At 45.9% G+C, this 25,277-nt stretch overlaps 1 long non-coding RNA gene across 1 annotated transcript in view; it reads left to right on the top strand.

Moving 5' to 3' along the window:
- LOC137631999 (uncharacterized) overlaps positions 1–25,277 on the top strand; it is a 36,871-nt gene that overhangs the window by 164 nt on the left and 11,430 nt on the right. Inside the window, exon 2 of the long non-coding RNA XR_011041984.1 lies at positions 23,236–23,532. This is a non-coding gene — a long non-coding RNA (uncharacterized lncRNA). The remainder of the gene's footprint in view (positions 1–23,235; positions 23,533–25,277) is intronic.

Raw genomic sequence — 25,277 nt, 5'->3', positions numbered from 1 at the left:
TAAGCTAATGGATATTCGTGATAGCATTCGATTTTATACTGTACTACGTTGGTTACTAAGCGAAACAGAACATGCTAAATAATCCTTTCCCTGGGAATTGCTTGCAAAACCTTATACATGTTCTGAAATATCCATTCACAGAATCAATGTGAATTATAGACGTGCCTGGGTTTGCTATGATAAAAAATGTGCGTATGCTAGGCTAAGTTAATTGTCGAGGTTTTTATTCCCAGGCCATTCAGAGTATATACCATAGGTTAGGGTGTTTACTTTAAATTCTTGTTTAGCGAAGCCAAGGGAGCCTTTGTATATCAGCGGCCAGTTCCTCCCGCATGCATAAAAAATGGACAACTAACCTAGACTTCCTACTCCCCACTAACCTGACCTACAAGTCTTGTCCTTGCCTATTCTTAGTAAGCTGTCATCATATATACAGGGTAAAGGCTATCATACTTACACCCCAAGCCAGGAATGATATGCTAAGGAAGGATTGAGCACAGATATTCTTTTGGTAAAAATGTACACAAATACCTTCTCTTATAAACTTGGAGAAATATTAAATGATTTCCAGACGTATTTGAAAGTTTCAAATTACGTTGATTTCTTCTCTATATGACTGTAAGTTGGTCAGGGTTGAAACGAAGCCGTTTTTGTCAATGGCCAAAACCTGACTATTTTCAGTTTTTGGCGGTAAATTTCAGTAGTCTCCCACCTAGCAGTTGTTACATGCAAAAGTTTTTTTTTTTTTTTTTTTTTTTTTTTCTAATTGCCACCACCCAACACAACTCCTAACAGTAATGGGGGGACCCCCATGTGGGAATCACAGTTTTGGGTGGGATTAAATGGAAACTTAATAGATTACAAAAAAAAAAACGGCTGAAAACAAGAAAACTAAAAGGAAAAAAAAAATTTATGCCCCCCCCCAAAAAAAAGGTCCAAAACAACACTTACGGATTGATTGCTAAAGTTATCTCTTGAACACCATTCTCTCTAGAGTTCCGGGTTCGTTAAAATACAAACCTTTCAATCTTTAACATGGTTTGATTTTTAAAGGGAAACTAACAAACACCAGCTAACCTGAACTTTCCCACTTAACCTAATCTAGAAGCCGTATCCTTACCTATTGTGGGGTTAACCACTTGCAAATCCCCCCCCCCCCCTTGCACAGCTGTTTTGTTAGCCTAGGCTGAGACATAGTCAAGAGTCAGAGTAATCTGAATCTGGTGTAAATGGAGGGGTGACAGGTTAGGTTCAAAATAGCACTTATCCACAAGATTAGCCTTGTTTGGTCTTTGTGACTTTATCTGGATACCAGCTACAGTACTGTGACACTGCCAGTAATGTTGATCCTTACCTAAAATTCGTAAAGTGCATGGCTTGGAACACTTTGGACACTATTTGGTAAACATATGATACTTTAATTTATAGCCAAATACATGAACAATATATTTTTCCTGCTCGATGTCTTGTGTTTTATGCATTTATGACTGATTATTGGGGCAAACCACCCGTTCGTGAGTTTTTGGACCCCCTTTTATAAAGACAATTATGGGGGACACCAGTGGGGAAACTCGGGTTTCTGGGTTGGGAAATACCAAAAAAAAAAAAAAAAAAAAGTGATTTGCATCAATAATAATGGTCAGAAATGCAAAATAAACACAACCAGTTGGAAAAATGTATGGTAGCATAATTATCTATGATTCGCTAAACATCCTTCAAATGGTTTTTGCTCTTGCCGTGGCTTGCTTCGCTCGCAAATAAACTTAATTCACTGCATCCATGTTCTGGCAAGCGGTATATGTTGAGCTGCGCTCACGATACCCGTAGGTCATTATTTCGGGGTTATTTTTTACGTTCACATGAGTAATAATAGCTATATACTGAACGTAGATTGTTTCCATCATAATCAATTGCAGAGAAATAAAATTACAGTACACTAAATTTCAAAATAGATTGTACTGCCCTTAAGTTCCCTCTTAGAGATTCTTTTAGGTGATGATAGTTGAGCTTAAACTGAAGGGAAGGGTGGAAAAAAAATGGCTGTTAAATAACATAGGGGTATTTGTGCATAAATATTTGGAAGCTCGTAATTGGTTAAAGCAGGCCAGGTAATGAGTGTCATACAAAAGACAGAAAAGCTTGCCAAAGCGAGTGCAAGCAACACTTGCAATAACTGGCCATTAGTCTCCCAAATGAAAACAAAGGACTTGCTTCACATTTTAATCGACAGATACGCAAGTTCTTATGCTCCAGCCCCCATTAAACATATAAAAGTAAAATACCATTTAAACTAGCCAGCACTCGTCCATTTCTTATAGCGAATTTCAGTTTTGCTAGTAATTAAAGTATCATATTTTAACCCCTTATTTCAGACAGAAGTATTACATGATTATGTAGAAATTTCAAACTTTCATCTTTATTAGTTACACATCTAATGGCTGCATGTGGAGTATATACTCACACCTTTCCCAGTAGGTCACTGTTACTGATCTAAGAATTTTTTATTTTAAATTAATTGCAGAAGTACATTGTTTAACAAATTTCAGGAAATTTTGTGGGCCTTTTATTATATCAATAAGGGTATCCTACTGAACAACTCCAAACAAGTTTCATTTCTGTTGCAAGAAGTGCTGGCTTCGGGGGGAAATACAGCTGATTTGACTGGCCAATAGTGTGATTAAAATATGACTGTATCTGGATTCTGAATAGCCAATTTGAAGTAAAAATCATAGAAACTGGAGGGAAAAGCATTAAGAAATGTGATGCTTGCTTAAACAAGTCATGGACAGACTAATCATGATCCAAATGTAATAGCCAATAGTAATGCATTTAGCAATATTACCACATTTACAATAGAGCAATGATCCCAGTGGGTGGAGCTATTGGAGAATTTAGGTGAAAATTGTCACATTATGCAATGGGGAGGAATTAAGTAGACGGGGAGCATACGAACATATGAGATCTTCTCATTGTGACACTGTGAAGATAAACAAATAATTGTTCCGTAACAAATACAAACCACACTATTTACATAAGGTAATTACTTCGGCGTAGCTGAATGACGAGCCATAAGAATTTTAACGAGGGTTTACTACCCCACCGCTAGTTAGCGGGGGGTAGGGAGGGGTAGCTTGCTACCCCTCCCCCCTCACACACACAGTGAGTGTTCTTTGCTTTTGGCTCAGAGAGACGACAGACGTGTGCGCGCTCCTTCGTTTTGACTGCCATAATCTGTTCTGCTTTTTCTTTCAGTGTGTGTTTGAAGTTGGCCTCTATTCTTTTAATATGCGTACGTGGCCTGGACAACCCGGCCGCCCTTGTGGTACCTTTATGTCGGCCATGGATACCGATTCTCACTCCTTATGTCCTCAATGTAGGGGCCAACGGTGTGATAGGTCTAACATATGTATTGAGTGTAGGGAGTGGTCTACCTCCCAGTCGGAGAGGTTTGCCCGGCGGCGCAAGAAGAAGGCTAAGAGGGATATTTCTCCTTCAGAGGTTTCTCTGAAGAGAGAAAGTTCCAAGGCTTCTTCTTCCGTAGCCCTTTCTTCCTCCGAAGCTCCCACTCGATCGGCTTCTCCCGGGAGGTCGGTGAGTGGTAGCATAGACGTGTTTCTGTTCACCGATCCCGGGGTGCGAGAGAGGTAGTTGCCTCCCATAGTGAGGCAGCTGCCCCTCCTCCCCCGGAGGAGAATATAGTTTCTCATTTACCTGTAAATAATTCTGATTTATTGCAGCTTTGGGCTACCTTGGGGCTTCAGGGTTCGCCCTCCAGGGAAGCCCTGTTTGATATGATCAAACTTGGTGCAGCTGTCAAACAATCGCCGACAACAGCAGGGATAGATCCTCTGTCTGTGGTCGACGTTGTTGTGACGGAGGCATCGAGTGTTTCTGTTCAAACACCCGTGCCTGTTGCGGTAGCAGAGATAGCTGAAGGCTTAGTTTCCCCCTCTGAACATCCTTCAAGGAGGAACCAAGTCCTACGGTCTCTCCTGCAAGTGTTTCTCCCCCTCGGGGGAGTTCACTAACAGAGACTCCTCTGCGGAGGCCCTACGAAGGTCGGTGTGCTGATCCAACGGCCCCTCGTGGGCGTATAAGGCGGAAGGCTCGTCCTCCCCTTCGCCGTAGAGGCCGTCCTTCTCCTCACAAGGGAGTTAGGAGGCGCCTCTTCGGCTCGTCATCCCCGCAGTCCTCTGCGGAGGAGACAACTCGCCGTTCACCGTTCCTGCCAGCTACCATCTTAGACCTCTCCAGAGATCGTTCGCGATCCCCGTCGGAGGATGGTCGTCCTTCGGGACTCTGTATCCAGTCACCCTCCAGACATGCTGACCTGCCGTCACCCTTCAAGGATGATGCGCTTTACGTGCCGTCTAATCCTGTCATTGCGCAGGCACCGGTCCCTTCGGGGCAAAAGGGTAACTATCTCAAAGCTGCGCATCAAACCCTTGCGCGCCAAGTTATACCTGCCGCCCTTCTGCTGTTGCTGCTGATCCTGATTTAGCGCCACTGCGCTCACCTGCGTGCGTGCGCGCAAATGTTTCAGTTACGCGCTAGGGTTCCCCTGCACGCCCACAACCTTCAGCGCGCCCGCACCCATCAGCAGTTCCTGAGTTAGCGCGCCCGCGCCCATCAGCAGTTCCTGAGTTAGCGCGCCCGCGCCCATCAGCAGTTCCTGAGTTAGCGCGCCCGCGCCCATCAGCAGTTCCTGAGTTAGCGCGCCTGCGCCCATCAGCAGTTCCTGAGTTAGTGCGCCCACCTGTGCACACGCGCTCGCCTGCGCACAAGCGCCCGGCAGTTCCTGATCAACACACTGTCCAAGAGGCACCTAAGTTAGCTCGCAGGTGCCTCTAGACCCCCACGCGCAGTTCCTGTCATAGCGCGCACTCGCTCGCCAACGCACCAGCGCGCTTCTACATCTCAGCACGCAGTCCAGGAGGTTCCTAAGCTAGCGCACGGGCGCTCACGGGTTCCCCTGGACACTCTTCTAACTGCACGCAATATACCAAGTGCGCGCAATGTTCCAGTGTCACGCGAGGTTCCAGCTGCGCGCCCAGTTCCAGTTGCGAGCGATGCGCGCCCAACCCAACAGCGCACACCCACGAGTTCAGTTCCTGCTGCGCGCCCATCGCAACAGCGCACACCTGTGCGCCCACATCCTGATGCGCGCCCTGCTATCTCACGATCGCCCAAGGCACCTGTGCATCCTGTTCGCCCGGCTATCTCGCGATCGCCTAAGGCAACTGTGCAACCTGCGCACCCCTCGCCTGCGTGCCAGCGCGCAAACTCGCCCTCGCGCTATCACCAGGCTGCGCAATCACGCCCACGCCCTGTCGTGACACACGCGCCAGCATACTGCTGCGCACTCGCGCCAATCAGTAGCACATCAGGCTGCGCAATCACGCCCACGCCCTGTCGTGACAGACACGGGCCAGCATACTGCTGCGCACTCGCGCCCATCAGTAGCACATCAATCTACTGCGCGCCCCCACATCCAGCCTTCAACCCCGCCTTGTAAGCCAGCTCCTGTGCGCCACACGCCCTCGCCATCTCCTACTCGCGCCCTCAGCCTCGCACGCCCACGACCCGCTCACGCGCGTGCGCGAATATCCTGCTGCGTACGATTCCTTCACGCGCGACCCAGAACAGGGCTCATCACGCGATCACCAGCGTGATCGGCGCCCCGATCGCCAACACGATCACGCTCGAGTTACAACGGGTACAGGCGGACAGGTCATCATCGCGTTCCCCTCCCCGCAAGCGCAGAACAGCGCGCTCGCCGGAGGAGGGGAGGTTTCCGGACAGGTCTAAGGACTCTTCTTTTTCTTCCATTGCAGATTCTCAACAGGCGAACCCTCGTGTGTCGACTCCTCCAAGGGATCGAACGATCCCCTTTCCTCCAGAGGGAGTATCTGACAGCGCGACTGTTGGGCAGCATCCCTGGTTTGGCACCATTGTCAGAGCGCTTATGCAGGCGATGAAGCCTGTGCTTTCTGACTTGGGTCACAAATCAGTGGCAGCTTACGCCCCCCTGAAGAGGAAGAGAGGAGTCCCTTCCGTGGTAACTTCTCCAAGGACTATCCTGTCTCCTCGCAAGTCCTTACGTAAGGCTCCTACCCCCCCTCAGACTTTCTCTCCCTCCCCTGCGGATGAGTATTACCCATCCTCAGGAGAGTCGGAAGATCCGGTCCGTTCCCCAATCGCACCAATGGGGGAAACTCTGCCTCTTCCTGAGAAGTCTTCTCGTACAGAGGTGGGGAAAGTCTTGCATCCACCATTGCTGGAGTCCTATATCCCTCCTAGGAGGGAACTGAAGGACTCGAAGACTGTTCCCAAGTCTTCCGCAAGGACCAGACAGGAACCAGATAGACCTTTGGAGAACGTCAGCGAGTCTCCCCATGAAGAGCCTCTGGTGACGGGAGACGCCCCAGGAAGAGCCTCTGGTGACGGGAGATGCCCCAGGAAGAGCCTCTGGTGACGGGAGACTTCACTGCCAGTCCGTCAGGAGGAGAGCACCAGGAGTCAGACCATGCATTCTGGCAAGTCCTGACCCTCATGAGGAACCTCAATGGGATTCCAGACCCAGAGATTCCTCCTCGTGAGGGAAAGGATACGGTCCTGGACCGAATCTACGGCACCCAGAAACTCTCTAGGGCCAGTGCAGCTTTGCCCTGGTCACAGGGGATGAAGAGTGCCAGAGACAAGGTTGAGGGCCAGCTCTCTGAGCTTGCCTCCTCCAATAGATCCAGCGCCGGTAACAAGCTCCCCCCTCCTCCTCGAGTACATCAGAGGAGGTACTTTGAAATCCTAGAGGAGACTTGTTTGGGTCTTCCAGTACACCATTCTGTGGAAGAACTCACTGGGGGAGTCCCTCTTGAGAGACTCTCCAACCGGCAAGTGTCCTATTCTGCAACTGAGATCCTAAGCCAGGAGAAGGTTGCGAAGTGTGCCATGCAGGCAACTTCGTGGCTGGACATCTGGCTGGGATCTCTGGGCATCCTGGTACGTTCTGAGGATCTGTCCAAAGAAAGTACCAGGAAGGCACTGGAGACATTCTTACTCTCAGGCACGCGTACCATTGAGTTTCTGGCCCACCAAGTCTCGAGCTTGTGGGCCAACACGATTCTCAAGCGTCGGGACGCAGTGGCTGAGAGGTTTCACCAGAAGGTCCCCTGTTCTGATGTTAGCAGGCTTAGACACTCTTCCGTTCTCGGTAAGAGCTTGTTTGAGCCAAAGGACGTGGAGCTAGCCGCTGAGAGGTGTAGGAAGTCCAATCAGGACTCCCTCATTCGCAAGGCCCTGACATCGAGGCATTACAAACCTCCAGCAGCCCCGTCCAGCTAAGGACACTACGGAGACAACGACGGCGAAGCAGAAGGTGTCTAAGCCCTTTCCTGCCAAGGGCAGAAGGGGCAAGAAGTCCTCCAGGGGAGGAGGTAAAAATCCTAGAGGGAACGGCCGAGGCCGTAAACGCTAGGATTGGCAGTCCCCCTGCATGTCCACCAGTGGGGGGATGCCTACAAAGTTGCGCGACAAGGTGGCAGCAACTCGGGGCAGATACCTGGACGATTTCCGTAATCGGTCAGGGTTATCGCGTCCCGTTCATCTCATGTCTACCTCCCCTGACAGCGAATCCAGTGTCATTGAGCTCCCTTACCATGGGATCGGTAAAGGGACAGGCCCTCCGGGCAGAAGTCCAGACTATGTTGAAGAAGGACGCTCTCCAAGAGGTTGTGGACGGGTCCCCAGGCTTCTACAGTCGACACTTTCTTGTGAGAAAGGCGTCTGGAGGCTGGAGACCAGTCATCGACCTCTCGACACTGAACGGGTTTGTCAAACAGACTCCATTCAGTATGGAGACGGCAGACATGGTCAGGCTTGCAGTAAGACCACAAGACTTCATGTGTACACTGGACCTGAAGGACACGTACTTCCAGATCCCAGTCCACCCATCTTCAAGGAAGTACTTAAGATTTTGCCTAGACAACAAGATCTACCAGTTCAAGGTGCTGTGCTTCGGTCTCTCGACAGCACCTCAAGTGTTCACCAAGGTGTTCACCCTGATTTCATCATGGGCTCACAGAATCGGCATCCGTCTCCTCCGTTAACTGGACGACTGGCTGATCCTGGCAGACTCGAAGGCAACCCTTCTTCGCCACCGAGACAAGCTTCTCAAGCTTTGCCAAGACCTAGGGATCATGGTAAACCTCGAGAACTCCTCTCTGCAGCCCTCTCAGAGACTGGTATATCTAGGCATGGTTATAGACTCCAATCTCCACAAAGCTTTCCCATCAGACGACAGGATAGCAAGGCTGAGGAAGGTCGCGAGACCTTTCCTCACACGAGAAGAACTTCCAGCCCAAACGTGGTTACGTCTCCTCGGCCATCTCTCCTCCCTGGCCCGTCTGGTTCCCAACAGTCGCCTCGGAATGAGATCTCTCCAGTGGCGACTCAAGTCCCGGTGGAATCAAGAACACGATTCCCCGGACACCCTGATCCCTATGGGACAGCCGGAACGGACGGACCTCCAGTGGTGGGTGGCAGACGAGAACCTACGAAAGGGAGTGGATCTTCTCGTCTTCCCCCCAAGACTTGATGTTGTTTTCAGACGCATCAAAGAAAGGGGGGGGGGGGCCACGTTCTGAACCACAGGACCTCAGGCCTGTGGTCAGAATCAGAAAAATACAGTACCTTCACATAAACCTGCTAGAAATGAAGGCCGTGTTCCTGGCACTTCAGAAGTTCCACCAAGTCCTGGCGGGCCACTCTGTGGTAGTGATGAGCGACAACACCACAGTGGTGGCTTATATTAACAAGCAGGGAAGTACCTTTTCAGAACAGCTATCCCATCTTGCATTAGAGATACTGAGATGGTCCGAAGTCCACTCGATCACACTAGCGGCTCGCTTCATTCCGGGCAAAAGGAATGTGCTCGCCGACAGTCTGAGCAGAGCGACGCAGGTAGTGAGTACCGAGTGGTCTTTGGATCCTCGAGTAGCCAACAAAGACCTGACTTTGTGGGGTTCCCCGACTGTGGATCTGTTCGCTACAGCGCTGAACTACAAGCTCCCGCTGTACTGCTCGCCAGTCCCGGATCCCAAGGCTCTCTGGCAAGATGCCTTCCAACAATGGTGGGACAACATCGATGTGTACGCCTTTTCCCCGTTCTGTCTAATGAGGAGAGTACTCAACAAGACCAGAATATCGGTCAATCTTTCAATGACCCTCATAGCTCCGGTATGGCATCACGCAGAGTGGTTTCCGGACCTTCTGCAACTCCTTACGGAGCCTCCGAGAGAACTCCCTCCACGTCACGTGCTACTCAAACAACCACATTCCAACATCTTCCACAAAGCCGTAGCTTCGCTTCGACTTCATGCCTGGAGACTATCCAGCATCTCCTCAAAGAGAGAGGATTTTCGCAACAAGTTGCGAACAGGATGTCTGGACACCTGCGCAAGTCATCCTCAGGGGTCTACCAGGCGAAGTGGCGAGTTTTCTGTGGTTGGTGTCGTGGAAGGGGTATCTCTCCACTCGATGCCACTATTCCAGCAAAAGCGAAGTTCCTCGTGTATTTGCAGGAGGAAATGCGCCTCTCAGTCTCAGCAGTGAAAGGCTATCGCTCAGCCTTAAGTCTTGCCTTCAGGCTCAAAGGAATGGACATTTCTTCGTCGCTGGAACTTTCTCTTCTCATACGAAGCTATGAACTTACCTGCCCTCAGTCGGAAGTGAGACCTCCTCCTTGGAACGTCGTTCGAGTTCTCAGGTCTCTAAAGAGACCTCCTTACGAACCACTACGCCAGGCTTCAGATCGCCACCTTACTTGGAAGACGGTGTTCCTGCTAGCTTTGGCCTCGGCCAAGCGAGTCAGCGAACTACATGGTCTCTCATACGACATCGCCCATTCAAGGGGATGGGGGGAGGTAACGTTCAGGTTCGTCCCTGAGTTTGTTGCCAAGACTCAGAATCCGGGAGTGCCGGACCCTCGGTTCGACTCTTTCCAGGTTTCGAGTCTCCGTTCTGTAACAGATGACCCAGACCATCTACTTTGCCCAGTAAGGAGTCTGCGGTTGTATCTTAAAAGAACGGCTGCAGTTCGTCCCCAGGTTCAAGCCCTGTTCGTGATCACTGGGAAAACGAAGAGAAGGGTCACCAGGAATACCATCTCAGCCTAGATTCGCAAGGTAATACACCTAGCCTTGAATCCTGACCCCTCTCCGTCACGTCGCCCTAGAGCGCATGATGTCAGGGGCATAGCTACGTCCCTGGCCTTCAAGGAGAAACATTCAGTGACGCAGGTCCTGCAAGCTGGGGTGTGGAAGCGTCGGACCACCTTCACAGCCCACTACCTGCAAGACGTGACACACAGGAGGCTCGATACATTCTCTATCGGCCCTGTGGTGGCTGCACAACAGCTGGTCTAAACCTCAGGCTCCTTAATGGACAAGTAGCAAAAGGTTGAGGGCATTGTTACCCGGTTTTAGTCTGCGCGAATGAAAAGGTATGTCTGGCCCTCATTCTTTTCTTCATCCTCTCCTCCCTTGGAGAAAGCAGCATCTTGGGTTCTCTGCACAGCTGACCTCGAACCACTGCAGGTAAACCATGCTTCCTTGTGTTCCTAGTATTAAGTGTAATACTGTCATGTCCCCATACCCTGACGAGGTGGTATTGGGAGAGTCCTAGCCTAGATTTCCATCTGAAGAACTCCAGGTCAACTTCCTAGGACGAGTCACTTTTCACCTTCGCACACACCTTACGTAGGCAGCAGCAGTTTCACAGCTGCTAGCGAGGAGCAGGGACTCCCTATTGTCTGAGTACGTAAACACTCTAATATGGAGTCCCCGGGCAAGCCAAAGCCAGTATGGCAGGGACTTACCACCCTTCCTAAGGGTTGAGTCACCCTATGTAAATAGCGTGGTTTATATTTCAGTTATGAAACAAATGACAAATTTGTATATAATTTGTATTTTTCCTAACTATACAAACCTTAGCTATTTACACATATTTGCCTGCCAGCCCTGTCCCCCGGGATAAGTCCTACCTCTAAGCAAAGTGAAGCACTCACTGTGTGTGTGAGGGGGGAGGGGTAGCAAGCTAACTAGCGTTGGGGTAGTAAACCCTCGTTAGAATTCTTATGACTCGTCATTCAGCTACGCCGAAGTAATTACCTTATGAAAATAGCTAAGGTTTGTATAGTTAGGAAAAATACAAATTATCTACGAATTTGTCATACTTTCGTCATTCCAAACGGTTCTTCTGATTCACTTGTTCGTGTGAGTATTTGTGTCCTAGTTTTGAGCATTCGTACTATACCTTACTGTGATTTTTCGGTGTCTGAAATAAAGAGACTACAAATAGACTGTATCGTAGCTGTATCCTACAACTCGATTGTGTAGTGCCTGAACTGTGGTAATTTTGTTGAGGAGAAACTGTATCATCATGAAGTTATTGTGCAAAAGACCAAGTAATATCGCCCCTTCATACCAAGGGAATGTAATTTTTTGTTAGATTTGAAGCCTTGTAGAATTATGCTCCGCATAAATCACCTAGTTATCTCACCAGAAAGCACTGGACTGTAGTCGGCAATTGGGGTTTTACTTTGGAATCTGGTGTGGAATTGCAATCTCTTGCTCTGTAATGGTGAACGATAGGTATAAGAACAAAGTTGCAATCTGAGTCCTTCCCATCAAGGCATATATTGACGAGAGACTTGGTGCCAAAAGCATGTACAGAAGAGGCTTTACTGTATTTTGAAGCGAGAAGGGGTTGTTTGGTGACAGTGAACGTATCGGTAAATATACTGTATCTTCCTTGTTCTCTTGGTTGAATGTTTGTTTACCTTGTGACAGTGATACACTTCTGCCTACTATCCAGCAATGCTTTGCCATGGTCAGTTATTCTGACCTGGGCCCATTAATCATGACCTACATTTACTCTGGTACAGCCACCTGACTAAATCCCTCTAGAGATTTCTGTCCTCCAAGAACTGGATATTAATACAATACTGTACTTGGAACATTGAACTTTTGTGGAAGGACTTCAATGAGTGGATTAAGAAGCCTGGCATATACCTTGCTAGGTATTGTTACGCTTCCGTGCTGTGAGTCCGGCCTTGCTTAAGGAACTCGGGGCAATAACAAAGGAAAAGAATAATGGAAAGGTCACCAGTCGGCAATAAGACAAGGAATACCGATAAAATAGATGTATTTACAATCTTTAAATAAAAATTAATGAAAAGGGGAGCACAACAGATAACTATATTTTAATTTAAGCCACAACGTGCTTCGCGTGGAGTTTGATGGACCGTGGATGATGATTCAGCACAGCAATCACATTCCCTGGAAAGGGAAATAAATTAAATTAACCAAACACTTACTTCTACTGGCTGGGAACACGAGGAAGACATGTGGTTAAAACTTTTAAGCAAATACAGTGGTACCTCTGCATACAAATTTAATCCGTTGCAGAACCAACTTCGGATGTAGAAAATGTTCGGATGGAGAAACGAATTTTCCCATAAGAATACATTGAAATAGGATTAATCCGTGGTTGAGCCCAAAAACCTATAATAACTTCTTAATAAACTACTACACATAATTTCCCATGAGAATAATGCACACTAAATTAGATAATAGACATGTAAATAAGAAGAATTAGCAAAAAATTATGAATAAGAAACGGGTTTTTAGCGTCACTTTACCTTAGCAACTCCAGCGCAGGTGTTGTTGGTCTTACTACGCAGAGAGGAGACGGACGGGCGGCGAGGAGGTAGAGAGGTTAACTACGATAAACTTACACTACCGTAACTTATTCTAACTTACACTAAGTGAACTTTAACATAACTTAGCTTATTTTTTTTTTTTATTTTTATATTTTATATTTTTTTTTACATTTTCTTTTTTTCTTTTTGATGATTAATTTTAATCACTTTCACTCTCTACACTTAAAATTGATTGAATTTCTTTCGCTTCACTCTTTGCCGTTTTCTTTGTTTCACTTTCTTCCGCTTCACTCTTTGCCGTTTTCTTTGAATCACTTACATCCTCTTCATCACGAGTTCGCTTCGTAGTTTTTTAAAGAAATTATCGATAGATAGTTGCTTGGTACGGCTTTTCAGAATGTTTCGAAAGTGAGTTAGGCAAACATCATCGAACTGCGAAACTACACGACAAACCTGCAATTTTTTTGGGTGGTATTTGTCGATGAAGTCGACCACGTCTTGATATTTTCCTAACACCTCTTTTATATGTGCCGAACCTAACACATGTTCTACCTCCTCGCTCCCTTCCTTGTCATCACTCATGTGCTCAGACATAGCATGGAGTTCCTTGAGCTCATCTGTGGTAAGTTCGTCGTGATGTTCGGCGACGAGTTCCGTAACGTCATCTGCGTCGACCACCAGACCCATGGACTTGCCAAGGGAGACAATTTCCTCTACGTCTTCCGCTGCACCCACCACGGGATCAGGTTCGGGGTAAAAACCTTCGAAATCTCGGGAAGAAACTGCATCAGGCCACAGCTTCTTACAGGCAGAATTGAGGGTCCGTCGAGTTAATCCCACCCAAGCCTGATCTATGATCTTCAAGCAGTGCACGATGTTGAAGTGGCTCCTCCAAAATTCACGCAAAGTTAAGTTTGTGCTTTGCGTGACATTAAAGCACTGCTTAAATAAGTGCTTGGTGTACAGCTTCTTAAAATTAGAGATGACTTGCTGGTCCATGGGCTGGAGGATAGAGGTGGTATTCAGTGGAAGATACAGCACCTTTATGAACTTAAATTCATCGAAGATATTATCTTCAAGTCCGGGGGGGGGGGGGTGAGCGGGTGCATTGTCAAGGCATAGCAGGCACTTTAAAGGCAATTTCTGTTCATGAAGATACTTCTTCACAGAAGGGCCGAAAACTTGGTTAACCCATTGCACAAAGAACTGCCTAGTGACCCAGGCCTTCGAGTTCGATCGCCAGAAAACATGAAGCTGGTTCTTATCGACGTTGTGTGCCTTAAAGGCCCTAGGGTTCTCTGAATGGTAAACCAGTAAGGGCTTGACTTTAAAGTCCTCGCTAGCGTTGGCACATAGGGCAAGAGTCAACCGATCCTTCATTGGCTTATGCCCAGGCAATTTCTTCTCTTCGGCGGTGATGTAGGTTCGACTGGGCATCTTCTTCCAAAACAGCCCTGTTTCATCACAATTAAACACTTGCTGCTCTACGTAGCCTTCTTCCAGCACGATCCTTTCGAAGTTCTTGACAAAGTCAGCTGCAGCCTTTGTGTCCGCACTAGCAGCCTCTCCGTGGCGAACAACTGAATGAATCCCGGAACGTTTCTTAAATTTCTCAAACCAGCCACGAGATGCCTTGAAATCATCTGAGGAAGGTTTGGTTGAACTCTCCCCAGCATCACCCCCATCCTTCAAGTCCGTAAAGATGGCGTGCGCCTTCTCGCAGATGACGGTCTCGGTGTCGCCAACGATCTCTCTGTCCTTGATCCACACTAGTAGAAGTCATTCCATCTCTTCTATAATAGGGCTACGGCGTTTTGAAATAATGGTGATCCCCTTAGAAGGTTTCACTGCTTTAATAGCTTCCTTCTGTTTAAGGATTGTCGAGATCGTCGACATATTACGGCCATACTGTTTAGCAAGTTCACTCACACGGACGCCACGCTCGTGGTTTTCAATAATTTCCTGCTTCACGTCTAAAGAAAGCATTTCCTTCTTCCTTTTCTCACCACTACCACTTGCAAAACTAAGCCTTTTAGGACCCATACTTTACGTAAATTACCGTTAAAGGATGCACGTAAAAAATCACCAGTAAAACACAGTTAATAGCAGAACGCACAGGGCACAACCGCAAGAAGCCGACGAGAACAGAGGACTGACCCGAGCTGCGCTAATTGAGGGTCCCTCCGAGGTCGAAGTGCTGCCTTCTATCGGGGGAAATAAAAAACACTTCAGGCGCTAAAAGCACCGACTATGCGTACGAGTATTGTTTACTTCGGGTGTCGAAAAAAATATTCGGGTGTAGAGTAGGAACGTGTTTGAATTGTACTTCGCGTGTCGAAAAATTCGGATACAACCGGTACGACGAAAATTGCTTACTTCGTGTGTCGAAATAAAATTCAGGTGTAGTAAAAAATTTGCTCGAATTTTACTTTGGATGTAGATACGTTCGTATGTAGAGGTTCCACTGTAGAATGAAAGTGCAAAGCTTAGGGATTTAAACACTGTCACAGGGTGAATTAATTAAGGTTAGGAGCAAACGGCACACATGGTTGGGATATAGGGAATTGGATAAAAGGTTCAGTGGGTAGGATCTTTCTTTAAAGGATAAGAGGAAAAAATGGGATGTGATTTGGAAGGGATGGGAGGTTGGGTAAGGATGATGAGGATCTCAAAATCAGACACCTTACCTTAGTAAAAAGGACTTTGGTTTCTCCCTTGTGGAGAGTATGCCCAGATCCTGCCTCTCTGATGTCTTGAGGGCGGAGAGAGGTGATGTTTCTCTCACGGAGGCTGAGTAACGAAGGAAGATGCCCAGCCGCTCCCAGGCCGACTGAGGTCCCTTTTGCCCCCAAGGGGGGGAGGGAAATTGGCTGAGGTCCCTTTTGCCCCCAAGGGGGGGAGGGAAATTGGCCTGACTGTTGTCCCATTGGTCAGGCCTTGTCACGTGTCCCGACACCCCCATCAATAGGCCTCCTCTTTCTCCTGGGATCTTGACATCGCCACGTGGTTTGTAAAAGATGTCTGGAAATGAGACCTCAGGGGGGGTAGACTGGTATAGGATGGTTGGAGGGGGGGGTGAGACTCTTGAGTAGGGTCCCAAAGCTTATGGCCTGTTGACCCAGTCCTTCCTGGTGGGGTCTTTGTTTGAAAAAAGGTGGCGCAATGACCGCCATTAATAACAGTATTCAATCGTAAAAAGTTCAAATGGCTGCACTTGACTATGCCAGGTCTCTAAACTGGGCGGCTGCACAGCCTGACGAATCTTCTACTGAAGAGCTGGAGCCCCTACCTTTTTTTTTTTCCAAACAGTAAGGCAAGACAATTGAGTTAAGGATTCAGCATCCTGAAGGCATTGCAGAAGGTTGCAGGAACCTACTCCCGGTAGGTAAGAATATGGTGTCCAAGTTAGGTTAGTTGAGGAACCTCTGGTTAGGTTTTATTTTTGTTTGGTCATACACAAATACAAACCCTCATCCTTTAATGGAAATATTTTTTTGTTGAAGCTGGATAAGACTAATAAAACTTTTAATGGGGTGGCTGTGGTTACTGCAGTGTGGTGGAGAGACCATGCTTGCCAGTCAGGCCTCCAAGCTACACTTTGTCTTCAGCCGGCTGAGAGTACAGATGTATTCCAAGCATCTTTATCGAGCAATTTTAACTTGAGCCAAGACTATTATCTAAAAGAATAAGAAAGATGTCATGTGGGAGGGTTTTAATGGAAGACAAATGTTTACAGTTTGCTTCCTGATTATGGTAGCTGTGTGACAGTTGTCCATCCAATCTACAGATACCCTCTTCCTGTTGGACAAGTTTACTGTTTGCTGTTTCTTTCCTCGTTGTGCTAGGGATGATGTCAACTTAATCGAATAAATTGTACGTACTACTCCTGCTTACCTCTTCATGAAAACGCTTCATTCCAGCAAGATAAATGGTATGCATTGGGAAGGAGTTTGCCTAATGGCGCCCGGCTGCCCTCCCCCATTGGCGCTCGGCTGGCCTTGCCCATTGGTTCCCTGCCACTCTCACCCGTTTTTTCTCTGCCACCGTCGGCCGTCTTCGTCCTCCTGCCCTCGCCCATTGGCACCTGGCCATCGGCACCCTTCCGCCCTCTCCCATTGGCACCCATTCGTCCTTCCCCGTCAGCCGCCGACCACTCGCGCATGTCAGCGCTAGGCTGTCCTTCCTCATCGACATCAGGCTGTCATCCCGCATCGACACCAGGCTGCCCTCGCCCGTCGGCACCAGGCTGCCCTCGCCCGTCGGCGCCCGGCCGCCCTCGCCCGTCGGCACCCGGCTGCCCTCGCCCGTCGACACCAGGCCGCCCTCGCCCGTCGACACCAGGCCGCCCTCGCCCGTCGACGCCAGGCCGCCCTCGCCCGTCGACGCCAGGCTGCCCTCGCCCGTCGACGCCAGGCCGCCCTCGCCCGTCGACGCCAGGCCGCCCTTGCCCGTCGACGCCAGGCCGCCCTCGCCCGTCGACGCCAGGCCGCCCTCGCCCGTCGACGCCAGGCCGCCCTCGCCCGTCGACGCCAGGCCGCCCTCGCCCGTCGACGCCAGGCCGCCCTAACCCGACTGCTTCCCTAGAACATAGACAGGACTCTCCCATGTTACAACATTTGTGCGCTCTTCGAAGGTCTGTAGGCCCATGGAATTCAAGCAATCAGTCTTCATGATTAGCAAACCTGAGTGCCACGCACCTGAAATCCACACACTGTGACAGTCAGAAGCATCAGAAATCAAGATTTCAATTACTCTTGTAATCCATGCTTTCCTGGGATCCACATGTAGTCTACCTAGGATGCATACATTTGTTTTTTGTCGTAGGAGCCATTGAACAGTAATCTCGCCACTCGTGTAAGGATTGTCCATCTCTTGAAGTAAAGTGACCTACGTAGAAGAAGGTAAGTACCAAGCGGAGCAGTACTTCCCTGAAATCTACCTAGGAACGTATTTAACAAACTGCTCAGGGTAAAGGAACATAAGATAAATGGTACAGTATGTAGTGGGAATGTAGCCTTGATACATGGCTCTTTCTAGTACTCTGGCCCATACGAGACTGAACACTTCCTCCTCTATTAACATAGAGGGCACCGGTCTTTCTCTCTTCCATTTTCAGACTTCCAGGAAGCTTTTATATACAGTAGAGGATACTTCAGATATCCTCAACGGAGTATCCTCAACGAATAGAGAGCAAGACTGTCTTTTACTATAGTCCATTTCTTTTAGCGATGCATATTTGCACCGACTCGGAGCGGTGCCCTTTTAGCTCGGAAAAGTTTCCGGATTGCTGATTGGTTGGACAAGATAAGTCTAACCAATCAGCGATTAGGAAACTTTTCCGAGCTAAAAGGGCACCGCTGGGAGTCGGTGCAAATATGCATCGCTAAAAGAAATGGACTATAGTTATAGACGACCTGTTTTACTGAGACCGATCATTGTCTATGCCACATCAAAAACCTGCTTTCCATCAGTTCAGCAGTGTTAGGCCTGGCTATTACTTAAGGCCCTGTCACACCGCCCGAACGTTGCTGGAGCGTTCCTTGAACGGTAGGGAGGTGGACCAAACCCTCAAATTTAATTTAACGTTTTTACGTTCGGTCTTTATTAGGCTGCTGAACGTAGCAAATCCTCGCATATTTCCTGAGTTTTCTTACACCTCTATTATGGAAGTTGCTAATTTATGCAATAAGGGTATTGGTATACAGGATGACGAAAAGCATAGCGGAGTGATATTACAGTCGCCAACCTGTAAAAGATAATAACAAAGTACTGTAGGGTAAAAATTACGGTCGCTGTATCTTAATTAAAATTACGGGTTTTTTTAACAGTATTACTTTTCGACATACTGTACTGTATACCAATACCCTTATTGCATAAATTAGCAACTTCCATAATAGAGTTGTAAGAAAACTCAGGAAATATGCGAGGATTTGCTACGTTCATCAGCCTACCGAATGTAAAAACGTTAAATTAAATTTTCGAGGGTTTGGTCCACCTCCCTACCGTTCAAGGAACGCTCCAGCAACGTTCGGGCGGTGTGACCGGGCCTTCAGATCTGGTACTGCTGGACTTGGAAAATCTGCCTATACTTCAGGAAATGGAACATTGGTCGCAAGGCTCCTGTTACATACTGTACTGTACTGTACTTTAGTTCACGGCTACTCTGGGGCAGAGAGCTTTTCTGCACTCCAAGGCTGAATGTTGGCTCAAAATACTCTCTCTCTCTCTCTTTCTCTCTCTCTTTCTCTTTCTCTTTCTCTTTCTCTTTCTCTTCAGAATTGAATTACGACAAGGGACCTTCTCCCTTGTCCTTGGTTTTCAGTTAAAGCCGGTAATTTCTTTTGATCGGTCTGCATGCGCTTACAGTCATCAAAATTACATGGCTTTCATTCTTCCCTTTGGTAAGAAATTTAAATACTTGCTACTCCTCCTAGAACTGAGCACACCTAAGGGCATTTGCGATGAAGGGCATCGCCCTTTCCACTAGTGTATGATCTCTCTCTATACTCTTTGCTTTCTTTTACTGTTTTTATCCCCTCGCACTTAGCTATGCCTTTAGTTGTCCTACCTCAAAGAAGAAGAGAAATTAGTCCCTGGGACACTAAGGACCTGGTAATAACGAATGTTGTCCGTGAAGATTGGTTACCTAAGCCCCTGAAAATGATACAAGTTCACCTGTTGGTTAATTGACTGGATTATAGTTTGGTGTTGTGCCTCCCACCATTTGTGATCTCGGTGGTTGCAACAACACTAGCAAGGCGAGTTCAGAGGTGTCTTGTCTAAAAGCATCCATGGATCTTTCTCTATGGGAAAATTAGTTGTAGAAGAACTCTCACCACAGATGACAAGCAATGCTAAACAATTCAGTAGGTAGTAGGTTGGCCAGGGTACCAGCCACCCGTTGAGATACTACTGCTAGAGAGTCTTTTGACTGGCCAGATGGTACTACATTGGATCCTTCTCTCTGGTTACGGTTCATTTTCCCTTTGCCTACACACATTGCACTGAATAGTCTGGCCTATTCTTTACATATTCTCCTCTGTCCTCATACACCTGACAACTTGGAATACCAAACAATTCTTCTTCACTCCAGGGTTAGTGCACTAATTGTTCAGTGGCCACTTTCCTCTTGGTAAGGGTAGAAGAAGCTCTTTAGCTATGGTAAGCAGCTCTTCTAGGAGAAGGACACTCCAAAATTAAACTATTGTTCTCTAGTTTTGGGTAGTGCCATAGCCTCTGTACCATGGTCTTCCACTGTCTTGGGTTAGAGATCTCTTGCTTGAGGGTACACTCAAGCACACTATTCTATCTTATTTCTCTTCCTCTTGTTTTATCAAAGTTTTTTTAGTTTATATAGGAGATATTTATTTTAATGTTGTTACTCTTCTTAGATTATTCTACAGTATTTTCCTTTTTTCCTTTCCTTACTGGGCTATTTTCCATGTTGGGGCCTCGGGGCTTTATAGCATCCTGCTTTTCCAACTAGGGTTGTAGCTTAACTAGTAATAATAATATAATAATAATAATAATAACAATAATAAGAATTTGGATTAAAGAAAACTGACTGTTCTATTTTCAATGAATACAATAGAAGCAGTACCACAACTGCAAGAAAAAACTGAAGTTCAACCAGCTTGTGTACTATTTTTCACAAGAAAATATCAAATGAGCTTATCTGCAGGCCAGGATGAGGTTGCAGGTCCCAACTCCTGTGGTCATAAAAACAGATCTATTCCAATATCGGGGAGAAACAACATATGATGCAGGCCTAAATACATGCACCCTCCATGCAGATGCCTAACATCATGTATGAGTTGCAGAGAGAGGAACCTAAAATAAAGATGTTTTGTGGCTGTATTGAAACCAACAGGAGCAGAAATCTAAATAATTTCCCCCTCTTCATAACACCAAAGTCATACCATATATAAAAGTTCTGCATTTACAAATTTAAAAATTAGTTTTAATGCATTTTAATGCCAGAGATGTATTGATATACTGTAGTTGTTTAGCATCCAGGAACTCAACCTTGGATCCATAACTATTGAAAATGAAAATAAAATAATTTTGCCTATACTGATTATTTTTGCCAATATAGTATATTATATACATATAAGTATTTTAAAAAATATCTTATAAAATTAGAAATATATATTACTGACCCCATAATGTGACCAATTTGCACATTTTGAGAGTTCAGGCAACCTCCTATCTCCAACAGTTACGGAGATACATTCGTGGCGGATGGCAGTACATGGACCAAAAGGGGCATGGCCATTTCGGCTATTTCACCGTCGGTGGGAAATATGTTGGCAACAAATTATTGTTACTGGATCTTACAATCGATGGATTCCTGAAGAGGATAGCTCTGGACATATATTTGCATACAAAACCACCATGAGCTACTCTAGTAAACCTGTTACGGATGCGAGCAGAACTTCTAGCGCTGCAAACTTTTCAACAGAGTTTGATAGAACACACTGTAGTGATGATGACGACAACACTACTGTGGTGTCATACATCAGTCCCACTCCGAATTGACAAAGCAGGCACACACTTTGGTATTCATCAACACAGTAAAGGTATCCTAGAGGTTCTTTCCAGGCAAGAGGAATGTACTGTACTTTACTCTGAACATGTTCAACCACCAGGGGGCAGATGACAGGAGCAGAGAGGTCCCTACTACCCTAGGTGGTGGAAAGGTTCCTTATTGTTTGGAGTTCTCCATTGATAAACTTGTTTTGCCACTTGACTGAATAAGAAGCTTTGTGTTTAGCCCTTCAGTCCTAGGTCAGTCGGCAGTAATGGAGGACACCTTTTGACACCTTGGACAACATTAATGCTTACACCTTTCCATTCTTCTACCTGTAATGTCTCTATAACACCTATGTTAATGCTGTTGAATATCGCGATGACCCTTGTGGCACCCAAGTTGCCACACCCCAAATTGTTTCCAGATTTGTTGATGCTTCTCTTCCAGGTACAGTATACTGTAGAGAGAACTACCCTAATGTTCATCCCGGAATTCATAGAGAAGACCCAGAACCCCGCCATTCATTGCTACAGGTTAGAGTTTTTCTCCATCTCTTCCCTCAAGATGTGGCTAGCAATGGGGAAGACTGGCTTCAGTCCAGATAGTGCTACTATACTACCTGAAGAGAACCAGGAATTTCAGACTGGAATACCAGAGGCTGTTCCTCAGCACTGGTAGGTTGAAGAAAGTCATATCCAAGAACACAGTTTTGTTCTGGCTTCGTGAGACCATCGGATGCATATTCCCCATTTCCAGAGAGATTGCCAAGGCCTAGTTTTGTGCATGACGTTACGAAGTCCTGTGTATTAGATCTATTCTAGCCTTCATGAAAAATTGGTCTGTGGCGCAAGTTTTAAAGGCAGGAGAATGGAAACTGCAGACGACCTTCATTGGCCACTACCTTCGGGAAGATACCAAAAAGTGTGTATAAGTTTCATTTCAGACCTGTGGTAGCTGCTGAACAGGTTATATAGCAAGCCAAGCTCCCTCACTGGACACAAAGCATCTCTTAGATAGTGGTCACGACGTTAGTTCAGAATGCGTGGTAAGAATACCTAGCTGTATTTCTTCTTCTCTCTTTTGGGTTAGGGACCACCAGCAACTATTACTACTCTGAAGGATCTGTGCATGCACAGCCCTTTAAAGGCCCCAAAGCTGATTGGTTGAGGAAATTAGGCAGAGAGGAACAATATAAATCACAGTGTAGAAAATAAAAGGCCAAAAAAACACATGTATGAAATGATTTTTTCTACTAAAGCAGCTCGGAGAGTGAAAGAGTATTGCACTGACCTGGGAGGGTTGTGCAAGCTAATACTGTTTCGGTGGCATGTGGGTACTGCTTCATTTTTTTTTAACATAGTCTGCTAGTCTTGGTAGTTTTTGTCCACAAAAATTTGCATAGGGAGGGAAATTTTTGCTTTCAGGTATATACAATGCTTATAAAGTAATTTGAATTTTTATCTCATACAGATTTGCATGTATTCAAAGGTGACTCTTAAATGGGGGTTCTGCTGTACCTCGTGGGTACAGTAGTGAAAGGGGTAATTAGAGAGTACTGTAGTACATTATTACAAATATTAATGAAGCCTTACTACCAAGAGAAGATCTAGATTGAAGGCAGTGGCATGTGAGATCATTTGTAGCACCTATTAGAGTATCTGTGTTTAGCCATTGGAATACAGGTGTTAATAGCAGGATCTTAAAGAGGAAAGGTTGTAATGTTTTTAAAGTGAAAAAACATAATTTGGAGCAAATGAGAGAGAGTAATTACTGGAAATTTACATGGTCAACATGAAGATAAAGGCAACTTGAAAAAAGTGCTGGTTCTCTAGCCTAGATTCAATAATCCAATCAAAGCTAATAATCAGGAATTGGTTGTGTTTGTTATTGAGAAGATTGATATACAATGTATTGAGTAATTGTGTTCATGATAAAAAATTATTTTTTGTGCTAGAAAAAAATTTCTAACATTGTTATAATTTTGCAGGGTTGGATTGTGTGCATGGATTCAACTCTGGTCGTAGCACTAGGATCTGCACTTTTTAGGCCCTATTGTTTGCTGAGCATTGCTCGCAGTTTAATAGATATTGAGACTGGTTCACCGCCTCATCTGGATGAAGACTTATGATTCAACTTTGTGTGTGGGCGGGGCTATGAAGTATTTATGAAAAGATGATGGCCAAAGTACTAGTCTTTCGTATACCTCATCCTCCTTTAAGTAAAATGGCTGTTGTTTTTGTTCATGTTGTTAATCTGTAATTACCTTCTCCAGACCGACCATATGGTAAGTATACTTTCTTAGTCACATAATTCTTGGGTAAATAGAAATGTTTATTACCGATTGTTGTAGTTTCCTCGCACTATTTAGCCAATATTATCACACTCTTATTTTTTCCTACACTATTACATGACTCTAGGGAAGCTGGAACTTCCATTTAAATGTTTAACAAGCTAAACATTTATGTCTGTCGGGTGGCCCACCCCACAGGTAGAACAACGTTCACTTTTGCTTCGTCTGCCGGACAGCATTCTACCGGCATACTTCTCGTCATCCTCATCTGGATGAGGCAGATAGTGCAGCCTAAAGGACTTAGGTCTGTATAGTTAGGAAAAATACAAATCGCTTTATAAATCATACTTTACATCTCGGCATCCTCATCTTGAGGCAGGTAGTGCAACTTGAAAGACACCAGTTTGTAAAGCTAGAGAAAATAAGAATAACTTGAAAGTTTTACTATATATTTCCATGCTTAAGACTACCTTTAGGTAAGATGAGGTTGAAAATTAGGGCAAAATGTTAAGAACTTACCTGCTATCTGTAGTACAGTACTGTATAAGACAATTTCTGAATTACAAAACCATCTGTGTATATTATTATTATTATTATTTATTATTATTATTATTATTATTATTATTATTATTATTATTATTATTATTATTACAAGCTAAGCTATAATCCTAGTTAGAAAAGAAAGTTGCTATATGCCCAAGGGCTCCATCTGGGAAAAATAGCCAAGATGCTATATACCCAAAGGCTCCAACTGGAAAAATAGCCCAGTGAGGAAAGGAAACTAGGAAATAAACAAACTTTGCCCTATAAAGAGGCACTCAGTATTACTTTTAAGTACATTCGAGATAGAGATTTTTAATATACTAATATTTGGTTCTTTCTCTTTTTAAATAATTTAAATGGCTTAATAAACATAAAAGTGGAACCTCTACATACGATTGTCCTAACATACGAATTTTCCAACATTCGAAGTAAAATTCTACCAAATTTCTGTCTCGACACCCGAAGTGTTGCTCCAACATACGAAATAAATAATACACGTACGCGTGGAATTTTCTCGAAAGCGTCGATCGTAGTTTCCTGTTGACGCCGCTAGACAGCAGCAAATCGGAGGGACGCCAATCGAGCATCGCCTTGATCAGTCCTCTCATCTCGTGCGCATCGTGTGGTTGTTCTCTATTCGCTCAGTTATTAACAGTGCTTTTTATCTTCCTTTTTCACGATTTGTTTTTGTGTTTCGTAATCATGGGTCCTAAAAAGCTTAGTTTCGGTTCAGGAAGTAGTAGTGGTGAGAAAAGGAAGAAGTCAATGCTTTCATTAGAACTAAAGCAAGAAATAATAGAAAAGCATGAGCGAGGTGTGCGTGTTAGCGATCTGGCTAAACAATATGGCCGGAGTATGTCTACGATCTCGACGATCCTAAAACAGAAGGCAGCCATTAAAGCAGTGAAACCTTCGAAGGGGATCACGATTATTTCTAAACGTCGTAGCCCTACCCTGGAAGAGATGGAACGCCTTTTGTTAATATGGATCAAGGACAAGGAGATTGTTGGCGATAAGATGACTGAAACAATCATTTGTGAGAAGGCCAGCGCTATCTATTGTGACTTGAAGGCGCCGGGCTCTGGGGGTGACGCGGGGGAGAGTTCAACCGATCCTACGACGGAGGAATTCAAGGCGTCTCGAGGTTGGTTCGAGAAATTTAGGAAACGGACCGGGATTCATTCAGTTGTTCGTCA

This window comes from Palaemon carinicauda, chromosome 40, assembly GCF_036898095.1.
Source record: "Palaemon carinicauda isolate YSFRI2023 chromosome 40, ASM3689809v2, whole genome shotgun sequence".
NCBI classification, from domain to species: Eukaryota; Metazoa; Arthropoda; class Malacostraca; order Decapoda; family Palaemonidae; genus Palaemon; species Palaemon carinicauda.
This window is presented reverse-complemented; position numbering and strand designations above follow the sequence as displayed.